This window comes from Chrysemys picta, chromosome 1 (genome assembly GCF_011386835.1).
Source record: "Chrysemys picta bellii isolate R12L10 chromosome 1, ASM1138683v2, whole genome shotgun sequence".
NCBI lineage: Eukaryota > Metazoa > Chordata > Testudines > Emydidae > Chrysemys > Chrysemys picta.
In genome coordinates, this window is record NC_088791.1 from 262,405,069 (window position 1) to 262,417,695 (window position 12,627).

The 12,627-nt window shown below is 43.7% G+C and overlaps 1 long non-coding RNA gene across 1 annotated transcript; it reads right to left on the minus strand.

The window, feature by feature from the left end:
- Positions 1-638: 638 nt before the first annotated feature.
- Positions 639-4,712, minus strand: LOC135980829 (uncharacterized). The gene is made up of 2 exons (XR_010597732.1): positions 4,439-4,712; positions 639-3,042 (listed from the first exon to the last, which is right to left on the minus strand). It is a non-coding gene; the product is annotated as an uncharacterized LOC135980829 (long non-coding RNA).
- Positions 4,713-12,627: the final 7,915 nt, after the last annotated feature.

Sequence of the window (12,627 nt, forward strand, 5' to 3'; positions counted from 1 at the left end):
TTTTCACCCAATCATCTTTCTGAGATGGGATTCAAAAGGATATAAAGCATTTAATTACAAAGGTAATTTAGATGGCCTAGGTATGCTGCACTTTCGTTATTCTTTTACATACGTAACACACTGTATTAATGTTTTACTTAGTATTTATGTGATTGAGACACACATTCACAGAAATGAGATACTACACATGAATGTAAGGTTATAGAAAGGTGTATAATACATTGCATTTGTTGTATGATCATACAAAAAGACTATTCCAGAGTATGAATGAAGGTCAGATTTAGCCTTTCAGATGTAAGCTTGGAATTCTGGAACCTCTGATGGATTTTTGGATGGAATTTTAAGTTAGAATTACATATTTGTAATAATGCCAATTTAGAACAGAGGTTTAAGCACTTAAAAATATGACGATTTTAGAAGTGAACTAAAAATCTAAGATAAAATGTAGACTTCTTTATGCAATTTTAGTGTCAGCTACAGACTCAGGCTAGGCTAAGTAAAGTTTGCATGAAAGATCTTTGAAAACTAAAAGCTTTTTGACCCATTGCCCTTTAGCATGGCTACTGAGGATTAACTGTTTTGTAAGCAGGCACTCAATACAACAGGAGGAACCCACAAAAGAAAACAACGAGACTCTGTTATTGAACATTAATTTAGTAAACATACAAGATGACAATTTACAAATACAGAAATGTTTGTGGCATATGATGTCCAGCCATACATTAGTTTACATGGAAGAGTTCAGAAAACAAGTTATTAGGTATTCAGATTTTCTGGAAAAATGCAGTATAACTTCCTAAAATAATCAAACTACTGAAGATGTTGCAGCCTCTGTCCCCACCAACCTCAACAGGCCGGGACAAGTGCAATACTACAGGCACACACAGCATTGCAACTGATCCCAACCTGTGTAGAAAGGGGTACAACTTTCCTCACTTATTCACTGACTTGTCACTGCCACAGTCAGTTTTGCATGGATTTGCACAGCAGAGTATCATACAGCTGGATGCAAACCTGCAAAACTAACCAGAGAACAGTGTTCAATTAAACAAAACAAGTTAGTCTGATAGGAAGGCATGCTGAAGTTGTAGTTCTACAGCTAGCAGTACTTTAAGTGCTCATAATGCAGTAGATTACTGAACACTACCTGCACTATAAGCACTTTAGTACTACAGGAGCTGTCATATTTACTAAACTGAAGGAACTGCTATGAAAGCAAGATCACCAAAATACATAAACAAGCAGTAAAAAACATTCACTTTCTTGATGTAGACAATAACAGGCCACCATCAGTTTTGCATAGATTTGCACAACTACATTCTTCTTGTAGTGCAACTATGCAAAACTAACAGAGGACTGCAGAGCAGCTATTGGAACAGCTACATTCTTAAACAGCCTGAGTGACTGGATGAAGATATAACTTCTTATGCCAGAAGGAGCACTTAGGGCAGTAGATGCTAATCTACTTCACTATCTGCACTAGATGCACCTTAGAACAAAAAGCACTTAATACCACATTGTACCTTGAAAATTTCTGTAGTTCTGCAAGATCTCCAGTGGCACTTGTCAATATAATGCTACAAGTGCCTTCACTGCAGTAGGTTCTTATATCACTACCTGCACTGTAAGCACTTTGACATTACTCTGACATGACTAGATCTTCCGTAGCTCCCCAAGATAAGTTGTCTAATTTGCACCTGCTGAAAGAGGAGAACAAAATGAATGCTTTGATCAGACTTTGAATAAGTCTCATATGCAATAAGACAGCACCAACTAGCCTAAAAGCAAATGAATTCGAGTGCTCAGCATAGTACAAAAAGAGGAATCAATCCAAACTACAGACCAACAAGTGAGTTCAAAACAAACAACGGGGGGGGGATGGTGACAGAGTAAAAGAAATACCAATAAATTTTTGCTCTTTCCCACTCTCCCACCAGTTTCATCAATTCCATCAAATTTATATAAAGAACTTAAACACACTATGAAATTACTTTGAATTTTTAAGTGTTAAATTAACAGGAGAAAATTAAACATTTGCCTGCCATCATAAACAGAACAAATTTAGGAATTCAGTGGACGTCTCTGCGATAACTGTATTCAAACAGTGAATACAGCAAATATGCAAAGCACAAGAAATTATAATGTACTATTTGATGTTCAATTCAAAGGAATTGATTTCCTAGTGGTTTTAAATCTTGACTTTGAGATTAGACAGTAGTAATCAGTATTACACCTGAGAATTATCTATTATATAGCCAGAGCTACTAATACAAATAAAAAGTAGATATCCATTATAATCTGTTAACAGTACAGTACTAGAGGCTGCTCAAACACAGCCATGTCTCAACCGGCAATAGTTCCTAAAGTAATCAGGTCAGATTTTAAAAGGCTATTCCAGCTCAATGAGAGTGGTACTTAAGCATGCTTTCTGACTTTAAATACTTATCATAATTAATTCACAATAGTCTTCATATCAGTATGAAGACTCATTACCTATCATGTTAAAAGTCTGTAGGCCATTTTGTTCTTCAAGTTGTGATGAAAGTTGTGCATGGTAACCAAAATTTAATAGTTCTATTATTTGTTGAACTGAATACTGAAGTGGCATCAGTTAAAAATGTAAAGAGGGATTATTGGAGTAGCCTCAGGTTGGCTGATTTACTCTGTCATTAGACAGATAAGCAGTAGAGCAGCAAGTGAAAAACACAATAAATAGTTTTTATGTAATCTGGAGGCAATACAGTAAATAAAACATCCAAACCCTTGAAATTAAGCTAGTTTTCTTCCTTTTATCAGACAACGGACTCCAAAGACTACCATCTGAATTGTAGATGTCTTGTAAACCCATCTTCTGGCTCATAATGTAATTTATTATACTCTTAAATAACTGAGGATAGTCACAAACATTTCAAAGATATTACAAACTACGGGCAGCATGCAATTTGACAACTTACCCCCTTTAACTACAAATGTTGATAGCTCCATGCAAGTTCTGCTGCAACATCCAATGCCTTCCAATGTTTTTTGCTGCATGCACTGATACTGCAAAGATATGAACATCAAAATGCATTTGCTTTTCGTAGAAATTGTAAACAAAGCCACAAAACTTAATTGAAAATGCTTTCCTTCCAATCCCTACCTTCAGGATAAAGAGATAGTAAGCATTCTCTTCTTAAAATACATCTGCGATTTTATCCCGTGCCCATCGATCCCAGTATACGACTGCCCCGCCTGTTCCCAACGTGTTTAAATGCAAAAAGAGGTTCTCTCCCGCTCCCACCGCCAGAGACATCGAGTAAGGCTGCAGCAGACTGACCATCACCGTTTTGGCCTTTCCACGCGGGACAATGGCGACAGGGAAGCGCGCGCAGCACTGGGGTGTCTCTGTAGATCCCTGGTGCTAGGGCAGGTGCGCCCGGCTGGCGCGGAGCCCCGGCGCCATGTGCTGCAGCCCCCCGGGCCGGGCCCGCACCCCGCAGCACGTGCTCGGTGAACACAGAGCTGTTGTACCCCCCGCGCGCACCAGGGGGCGCTGCCGGCGGCAGTGGGGAGGTCATAGCCCGGCTACGGCGGGACGCCCCCGCCTGCTCCGGGCCCAGCCTGCCCACACGGGCCGGGTGCCCGCTCTCTGGGGCCGGGGGGCGGGAGAAGGGAAGCGGGCGAAGGAGACCGCGGCTCGTGGGGCCGCCACTACCCCACACGCGGCTCGGGGCCTAGCAGGGAACAATCGGCCCCAGCACGCAGCCGCCGCCGCCATGTCCCCCGCCCGCCTCCCCTCCCCGGCAACATGGCGCCGCCGAGGCCCCGCAGCTGCCGCCGATTTCGTAATTAACCGAGCGAGCGGCTGGAACGGCTGCAGCGCGTGGCTCCCGGAGCCCGCATCCCGCCCGGGCAGGAGAGACCCGGTCCCCCCGCACCGCCCCCCCCGCCGCCCGCCCGGGATAGCAGAGCCCGCCGCCCCCGCCCCTCCTGCGAACAAAAGCCCATGCGGAGGGGCCCGGCCCGGAGGCGCTCGGAGCCCGCCGCGCTGCCCCCTCCCCAGGACCGCCCAGCGCGCCCAATCCGCGGCCTCGCCAGCTCGCCCCGCTGTCCCGGCATGGCGTGGGTGGCGAGCAGGGCCGCCGCGGCCCCTGCCCCACGTGCTGCTTTGTTCCCCGGCCGCCCGCTCTCCCCCGCGCCTGCCGGGCCGCGGTACAAACTTTCCCGGCCAGGCCTCCTCGGCTGGATCCCGGCCCGCTCGGGGCTGCGCGGCCGCCGCCGGCGGGGAACTGGGGGAGGCGCGGCAGCAGAGCGCGGCGCACACGCTTTTCAAATCTCCCTCATCCCGGCCCCTCCCGCCCCGTGCGAGAGCTCGGGCGGCGCCGCGGCTGCCATGCGCCCTGCTACCCCCGGCGCCGCGCACAACAGGTTCCCCGTCAGCGCCAGGCGCGACACTCACCCGTCAACGGCCGCCACCATCTTCCCCCCGCCCCAGGCCCGGCGCCCCGCTCCTTTCGCGGGGCCGCCCGCCGCCCCCACACCCAGCGCGGGACGCAGCAGGGGGGTGGGGTGAAGTGGCGCGAAGGCAGGTCCGCCGCTGGCGGCCGGGCTCGCGGGCCATGTGGGTGAATGAAGGGCGGCGGCTCCCGCCTCAACGTAAATATCCACAAGCCCCGCTCCGCCCTCATTAGCATAAAAAACAAAGTGCTTCCGAGCGCCGCCCAATCACCGGCCTCGCCCCCTCCCCCCTGCCGCGCTCCGGCTGCACAGCTCTCCCCCCGCCCGCCCACAACAACTTTCTCTCTTCCCTTCCCCTCCCCCCTGCTCTCCTCGCTGGGGCGGGGGGCGCGGGATCCCCCTACCCGCCCGCCCGAGCTGCGCTGCGCGCATCCTGCCTGCGCAGGCGGTGGGTGCCGGGGGAAGAGGGAGCGGGCGAGGTGTCCACCCCCCCCCCCCCGACTCCTTGCGGCGGTGCGCGCCCTGCAGGGGCTCTGCGAGGTTTTTGTTCGCCGAGGGCTCGTGCGATGCTATTGAGTGCTAGGGGACCGCTCGAGGGGTGCCATCCCGCCCTGCCCCCCAGCTCCGCACATGGTCCACGCACAAGGGCTCAGCACAACTGCCGCTGCTTGCTAGTGCGCTGGCTGAGGCTGCTGCTCCCTGGCGTGTCTTTCCTCCCATCGTGGAAGGGGGGGATCCCGTGTGCTCCGGGTCAGGCAGTTAAGTAGTGCGGGGGATTTAAAATAAAACGCTGTCGAAATACGAAACACGAGAATAAAGAAGAAATCGTGGTTGAAAGGCTCTTTCCTTGTCTCCCCTCGAACAAAATACGTTTCCCACCCGTAGTTACAGCTTAGTCTCATTTTCCCTGTCATTTAGCTGATTCCCAGGAAACTCAAACCGTTCTGCACCACTTGCTAATTTACGTTATCATGTAATTTAGGACACGCCGATGAGTAGACGGGACAAACAGTCGAAAAACGTGTGTCTGAGCAGACGTTATTAATACATCTCTTATTAAACTTTCACTTTACACTTATTTTAGAGTAAATATTGAACATTTGATTTTTTTAAAAAGCTGAAATTCTCCGAGTGGGAAACCCCTGGAGATTTCATCCCTTTCTTTTTAGTATTTTAATTATTTTAAAATCAGCATCTGAAATCTCTCCCTTCTCAATCCCATGCTTAATTGTTAGGAACTTTGTAGAAATTACAATTGATTTGGACTGTTAGCCTACCAGATAATCTACAGTCTCCCTTGTTGCCCTACTCTGATAACAATATGCTTTTGATTTAACAGATGTTTTTCTTCCTGAAGCCACCATTAAGTAGAAACTTTCCCTCCTCACTTTGTAGGACCAAAGGCCAGGAATGATAACAATTTGACAACTTTTGATTCCAGAAACAAAATGTTGATGAGATAAAAAGTGCCATGATTATAACTAGGATGCTATGTAAAAGCAAAGCTCCAAAAAGATATTAATGAGTATTTAATTTTTTTTTTAAGTTTAGCAATCCTATGACACTTTTTGATTGCTTTCTTGTAATTTCTCTTGGTTTTTTATAATCCTTGTGCACTAAAAAAAGTTAGAAAATCATTGGCAGTGCTCAAACCATGATTACATTGACATACATATGTATTTACTTAACAAAGTTTTATTTAACTGGATATTCTGGATTTAGAAGGTGAAAAAAAGAGTTTCAGTTTCTTAGTGTGTATTTTATAGGGTAGACATTTGTATTTTATAGAATAATATAGAGGAAAATTCTTCTACTACATACCAGAAATAGATGGAGAAGTAGCTTTGTGTTCCCGTATCAAAATGTAGTGTACAATTTCTGTACCTAAAATACCTTACATTTTCTGTATGATCATATAATATTACCATAATGTATTTAGCTGGCAGTATAATATTTGTTTATTAGTTATTCTATTCATCTTTGACATATAGCAAAAAAGTATGTTTGTGCATACTTTGTCCAGTTCTGTATTTGTAATAGGATACTTTTAATTTGTATATCAGTTGTTAAATTGTTTAAAAGCATATGTATTTTAAATAGTATTGCTAGGTTTGAGCTCTTCAGGAGAAAAAGAAAAGTCAAGGAAATTATTTTAGCATTTTTACACCATGCTGAAAGTTGCTTGTTGATATTTCCCAGCATCTATGTTATATCGTTGTTTGGGTTTTTTGCTTAAATATATCTTTACTGGCAAACATGCAAACTTATTTTAGAAGGTTTTACCTGACTATTAAAAATGACTAATTAAAAATGAAAACTGTAACAACTTATCAAAACCATAATAATACCAAGAGAAACTGGCACAGTATTAGAATGTTTGGATGTTTGTTTGTTATAAATACTTAATGTACTTAATACTGTGAGTTAAATTCTGGCCCCACTAAAATCAGTTTCCAAACACCCATTGCTTTAAATGGAGCAACAGTTCACCCCTTGTCTTTCATCCAAAAATGTCAGATCACTTTTACAAAGATAAGTATCATCTCCTTGAAAACTGAGCTAGATTAAGTGATAAGGAAATTAAAGTCACACCATAGCTAAGTCATTGGTTGGGAAATAAAGCCCAGGACAAAAGTGAAAACTAATAGAAGACATTTGGAATAAAGAGCATATCTTGAATTTAGGAAGTAGGTTTCTGTGTCCTTGCCACCATCCATGAAGAAATATGCCCCTGATATGGGAGCAAAACCATTTTGCGTGTTGTTATGCAAGTGAGGTCAGATCCAGTTCCTACTGAAGTCAGTGGATTGATTCACACCTAATTCAATGGGATTTGTATCAGACACATGCAACCTTATATTTGGTATTTCCTGACTTGAATGATTCATTTTACACTTCTAATGTAGTTTTTGAGTGGAATCCCTAAGTGTTTTAGAAGGAATACTGATAAAACTAAGAAATTTTTTGAAATGGAACTATTTGCTAAACAGCAGTGTCCTGCAAAAACAAGGCGGCAATGTTAATATTGCCTTCTTTTGCATGCATTTGTGTACTAGTGCACATTTTTTGTGTATTATGGAGCTCTTTCCTATTTTAGATATGTGTGCAGCCCCTTTACCATAATCTCTGAGTGTTTCCACAATCTTCAGTATATTGATCCTCAGAACATCCCTGTGAAGTAGGAATTATCTCTATTTTACAGATAAGGAGCTGAGCACAGAGAGTCTAAGTGAGTTGCACATGTAGCAGAGCAGGGAACTGAATGCTGGTCTCTTAAGACCTAGGCTAGAACCCTAACCTGAGGACCATTTGTCTTCTCTATCGCTTGAAAAAGCACACTTAATAGACTATACAGAATGAAGGAAGACTCCATATTCCTCATGCAATATCATATGCAACAAAATGGGTGTGGTGTACACACATGCACTGAGAGATAGTTGATATAATAGATCTTTGGTGTCAGTAAAAAATAAAATAAAATTAGTGAGCATCCATGAAGTAAGCCAAAGCAAAACACATTATCACTGGACCTCCAGAAGACACAGGCAGCCTAGGCATTACCTCCTTATCAAATTTCAAGTTCCTGTCCTAACAGTGCGAGGATTGTTCAAAAAGAGTTAGCAATGCCATTTTTAATTATGTCAGATTTTTTTTCTTTTTTAATAAAGACAGTGCCTACCACACTGGGGGTTCTGTTGCTACTATAATGCTAACTTCGGCCGGGGGGGGGGAGGGGAATCACTGTTTTGCCCCTCAAAAATGGCCAAAACATTTTTGCTCAAAACTTCAAAGATTTTGTACCCCATGGGAGAGACCACAAACCTAAGAAATTTTGGTTTGAAAGATGAAAGCTTAAGAAGGATCTGAAAAAAGTCCTTTGGAAGGAAACACTTGGGCAACCTCTGCTTTAGTTGTTGCTGCATGCTCCTGCTAAAATAAAATTAAAAAAAGTTTCTACTTAGGGCTTGGCTAAAACAGAACGTGGTATTGGTTATTGAAATTTTAATGCTTATTAATTATTATTTCATTGAGTAGTTCTAGTTTGCTGAGCACAAAGTAAAATTGATGAAGCAAGAGAAAAAAATATGTAAAGAGGTTGCCCTGCCCGAGATATAAATGTACTTCCCAGCCACACCATTCTTACAATAAAGACTTTAATTCCCTCACATTTGTGTCATACTCAAGAACACTTGAATATAATTTTAAAAATGTTAATTTTAGGATTTAGCAAGCAATTTTTAGGGAGATAAACTATAAAACGGTTTAGGAACCTCTCACAGAAGGATGAGTGTCTCTATCTGATTACTGTTCTTGGGGTTTCCAGTACTATCATTTCAATGCTTAATTTTATTTCCTATCATTTATAACGTTATGAAATTCATAATCCTCTCTAGAAATCACTGTTTGTATAGGCTCTACACACTAACTAAGAAGGAATCTTCACCCCAGATAGTACACACTAACTAAGAAGGAATCTTCACCCCAGATATGTTAGTTAATTTAATTAGAGGTGTGTTAGATTTGAGTCCAGGATTACACCTCTGTTTTCAGTCTTTGTGGGCAGACAGGATGAAAATTTATCAGATGCCTGCAAGTGGATGGAAGGAGGGGACATTCAGAAGTGGGGATTGCTGTTTCTGCAGCATTTCCCTGGTGTTCATGGTAGCTCCCCTGTAGAAAGTCACATATAGGGAAAGGATGGGGCGGGGGGACTGAAGCTGGGCCTGATGAGTATTTTACCTATCCCACCACACTTGCCAGCATTAGCTGCCTCAATAATGCTGATAAAGTCAAAGGCAGCTGCAGGAGATTATCAATGATTTGGCTCTTGGAGAATGGGAAGTGAGAGTTGGAAGAATGAGTAATGTTGCTTTCAAGGGGTTGGGGTTTTTATAAGCTCTTCTGAAGGATATTGCTGTCACAGGTGGTGGTGCTTGAGGTCAGCTTCATGGAGTAGGGAGGATGATTTGACCAGAGTGACTGCTAGCTATAGTTGCCTAACCTCCAGCTTTTTTTGAGCACCCACCCTTACCTACTTTCTTAGTTTGGTTGATAGATGAAACTCCTTCCCCACCTTTGGCTGCTAGCCAGTCAGTACTCTCTGTGCCCTCAGATCCTCCCTCTTTAATGAGCAGTCTAGAAGCAACTGGAGGAGGAAGCACTGAAAGCAAAGGAAGTAGAAGCAAGAGTTACTGTGACTTCTCAGTAAGGAGATGAGGTGAGAAGGAAAACAATGATCTGCAGGAGGAGGAGAAAAGTAGGAAGGGATTAAGGGTAGGAGAAAGGCTGGGTGGAGGACTAGGAGAACTAAGGAGGTGTGGAGGGAGGAGAACTTTTAGATGGTAAGCCCTCTGGGGCCGGGATTGTCATCTGGCAAGGTTTGTACAGTGTCTAGTCCAGCACAGAGGTCTTGGGGTCTTTGATTGCTACCATAGCATAAATGTTTGGTACTACTAACAACAACTGTGGGAGGATATTGCAGAAGTGGCAAGGACTGGGACTGATGGATTGGAAGAGTGGGTAATAAATGAATTGAAAGATTGGGGGTAAGGATGACTAATAGATTTTTTTTCTGGGGGATGGGGGAATTGGTGGTGGAGAGGGAATTTACTGTAGAGATGAAGGAGAGAAAGAAAAGAACTGGTATGAGAAACAGGAAGATTGAGGGAGTTGGAGGAGGACTGATGTATTGCATGGGGATAAATGAATGGGCATGTACTGGGGTTCCTACTTAGGGATTTTATAATATGCATAAAATCTATGTATATAAACTGGTAGTGTGTGTTTGAGGTCCTAGCTAAATCTCTTCAGGTAATCTCAGGGGCTATGCCCCAACTCTAGTACAAATCCTAGATGTGTATCTCTGGCTGTGTATTGCGAGCTGTCTGAGCTCCCTACTCAGGTGGAGCCCTTTGAGTCAAGGGTGACACTGACTATCTTCAGTCAGTGCATGAAGCATTGCACTTGACAAAAGGCGCCTGGTGGCTTATGTGCTGAAGGTCTCAGTGCACTGCTGATAATTTTTGAGGCTCTGACAACACTACAGCCTCCTTCCTTGGCCAATCACTGGCAGCTGCCTGGAGCAGAGGTAGGCGGGCATGATGCTGTGGCTTCTGCATGGGCTCATGGGAGTTGGAAGATTCTGCTGGTGACAGATATGTAATAATAACTAACTAACTTGCCTTCTTGCCACCTTGAGCACACAGCTGAGGCATTTTGCTCAGGTGCGCTGTGTTAGCTGTGCTTCGGAAGGTGGCCGTCTTTGCTGCACATTTCCAACCTCCCCTCCCCTCAATCCCAACTGTGAGACTCCCCTTTGGCTCTGCCGTTCAGCTTCTCCAGGCCGGATGCACTGCCTTGCCTGTTCCCGGGATTTGGGGCCTCCGGTTGGTTCTCATGCTCTCCAAGCACCTCTGCCTCCCAGCTGCCTCCTGACCTCCATGTCCCACTGCTTCTCTGTTATTCAGACCAACTGTAATGGCAATTTCTGATCCAACATTCCATTCCTCTGGTTACTAAAGGGATATCGCCCAAATGTTTTCTACTCGCTTTACATCAGCTGGACCCCAGAATAGAGTTAGTCAAAAGGAGAGTCATGCTCCATCATACTTCCTCCACTTTTCATGTGTTCATGAGAGCTCTACAGCTCTCTACTACCACTTCCAACCTAACGAATTCCTTCCTGAGAAAGAACAGCGTGTTCCCTCTATTCAGATTTCACCATGAGCGGCCATGCCAGCTGCGGTATAGGATACACAAAAGTCCTCTCTTCATGGTGCTCAAACTGTTTAATTTATGATGACTATTCCAAATTACGGAATGGAGACCCCTGTGCAGTTGTGACTGTGCCCATCATTTTATAGTGTCTGTTTATATTATATGTAAGTCCCCAAAGTTGATGTAAAACAATGGGAAGCAGTTTCACGCCTTGATGGGGTAAAACTATCTGTATACAGAGTGCTGTGCTTCACTGGAAAATCTTTGTCTCAATTTTTCAGGTTCTTCACTACCTATGGAGTCACTAAGGCTGAGAGTTCTTGGTGACGTCAGTGAAGAGTCTTCTAGGCCAGTGGTTCCCAAACTGGGGTTCATGAAATGTTACAGGGGGTTCTCAGGGAAAAATTCCCTAATGGCAGACAGAGCTGTCCCTAGGGATCCCGGGCAGCATGGGGCCAGCAGCCCAGAGCCCCTGGACTTCCAAGAGCTAAGCAGATCAAAGCAAGCATATGTATCATGCTGAGGAGATTTAAACTTCAAGACTCTTATAAGAAATGGAAAGGGAAGTGGATTTTTTTTGCTGTTTTTAAAATTAAATAAGCAGCTAGTATTGAGTTTAAAATAATTATGAAGAACAAGTTTAAGCTTTGTTATAACGTGCGTTGTTTGCCTGGACTGCTCAAGCCCTGAATGCTTGTGTAGGAGGAACTCTTTGAGTTGGCTTCTTAAATATCGTCATGCTGTTTCACATCTGATACTCCTTGATGAAACATAGGAGCCTTGTCTTATAACAGCTTATTCAAAGTGATACAAGCTACGAAAGTGAGATCCTGGAAGAATGTTGCCATTTTCATAATGATAAATAATAATTAATAATAGTGTGTAATAAGCATGTCATAAAAACAAATTTTATATTTCCAAGATCACTGCTTTTATAATTTATACTCGGGTAAAGGAGAAAATACCTAGAAATATTCATTTTTAGGAGGGGGTTCAGGAGACTTGACATTTTATTGAAAGGGGTTCACAGGTTGTTAAAGTTTGGGAACCACTGTTCTAGGCTGACTCAGAAACTCATGAGAACTGTTGGACCCAAGTGGTGTGTGTGTGTGTGTATGTATATATAATATATTATATATATATACACACACACACACACATCTGGAAAAGGATGGTGGCAGAAGAACTCTGGCAATTTCAGACTCCTCTGATTTGTTTGATCTCAGTTTTAGAGTTGGATATGAGTCTGAAAATATTTTTATGGCCCTGGTTGATATCCACCTAGCAATTGATGAGAATAAGTTGTTCATATACAGTATGTTTTATTATATCTGTTAGCTACCTTTGATACCATTGTTCACGCAGTCTTGTTGACATACCTGTAGTCCCTAGTAGGAGCAGGTGGAAGAATTTTGGGGTGTCTTCACAGCACATTATGATGAACAGTTGTTTGTCTGTGTCGGGGCTGTTCTC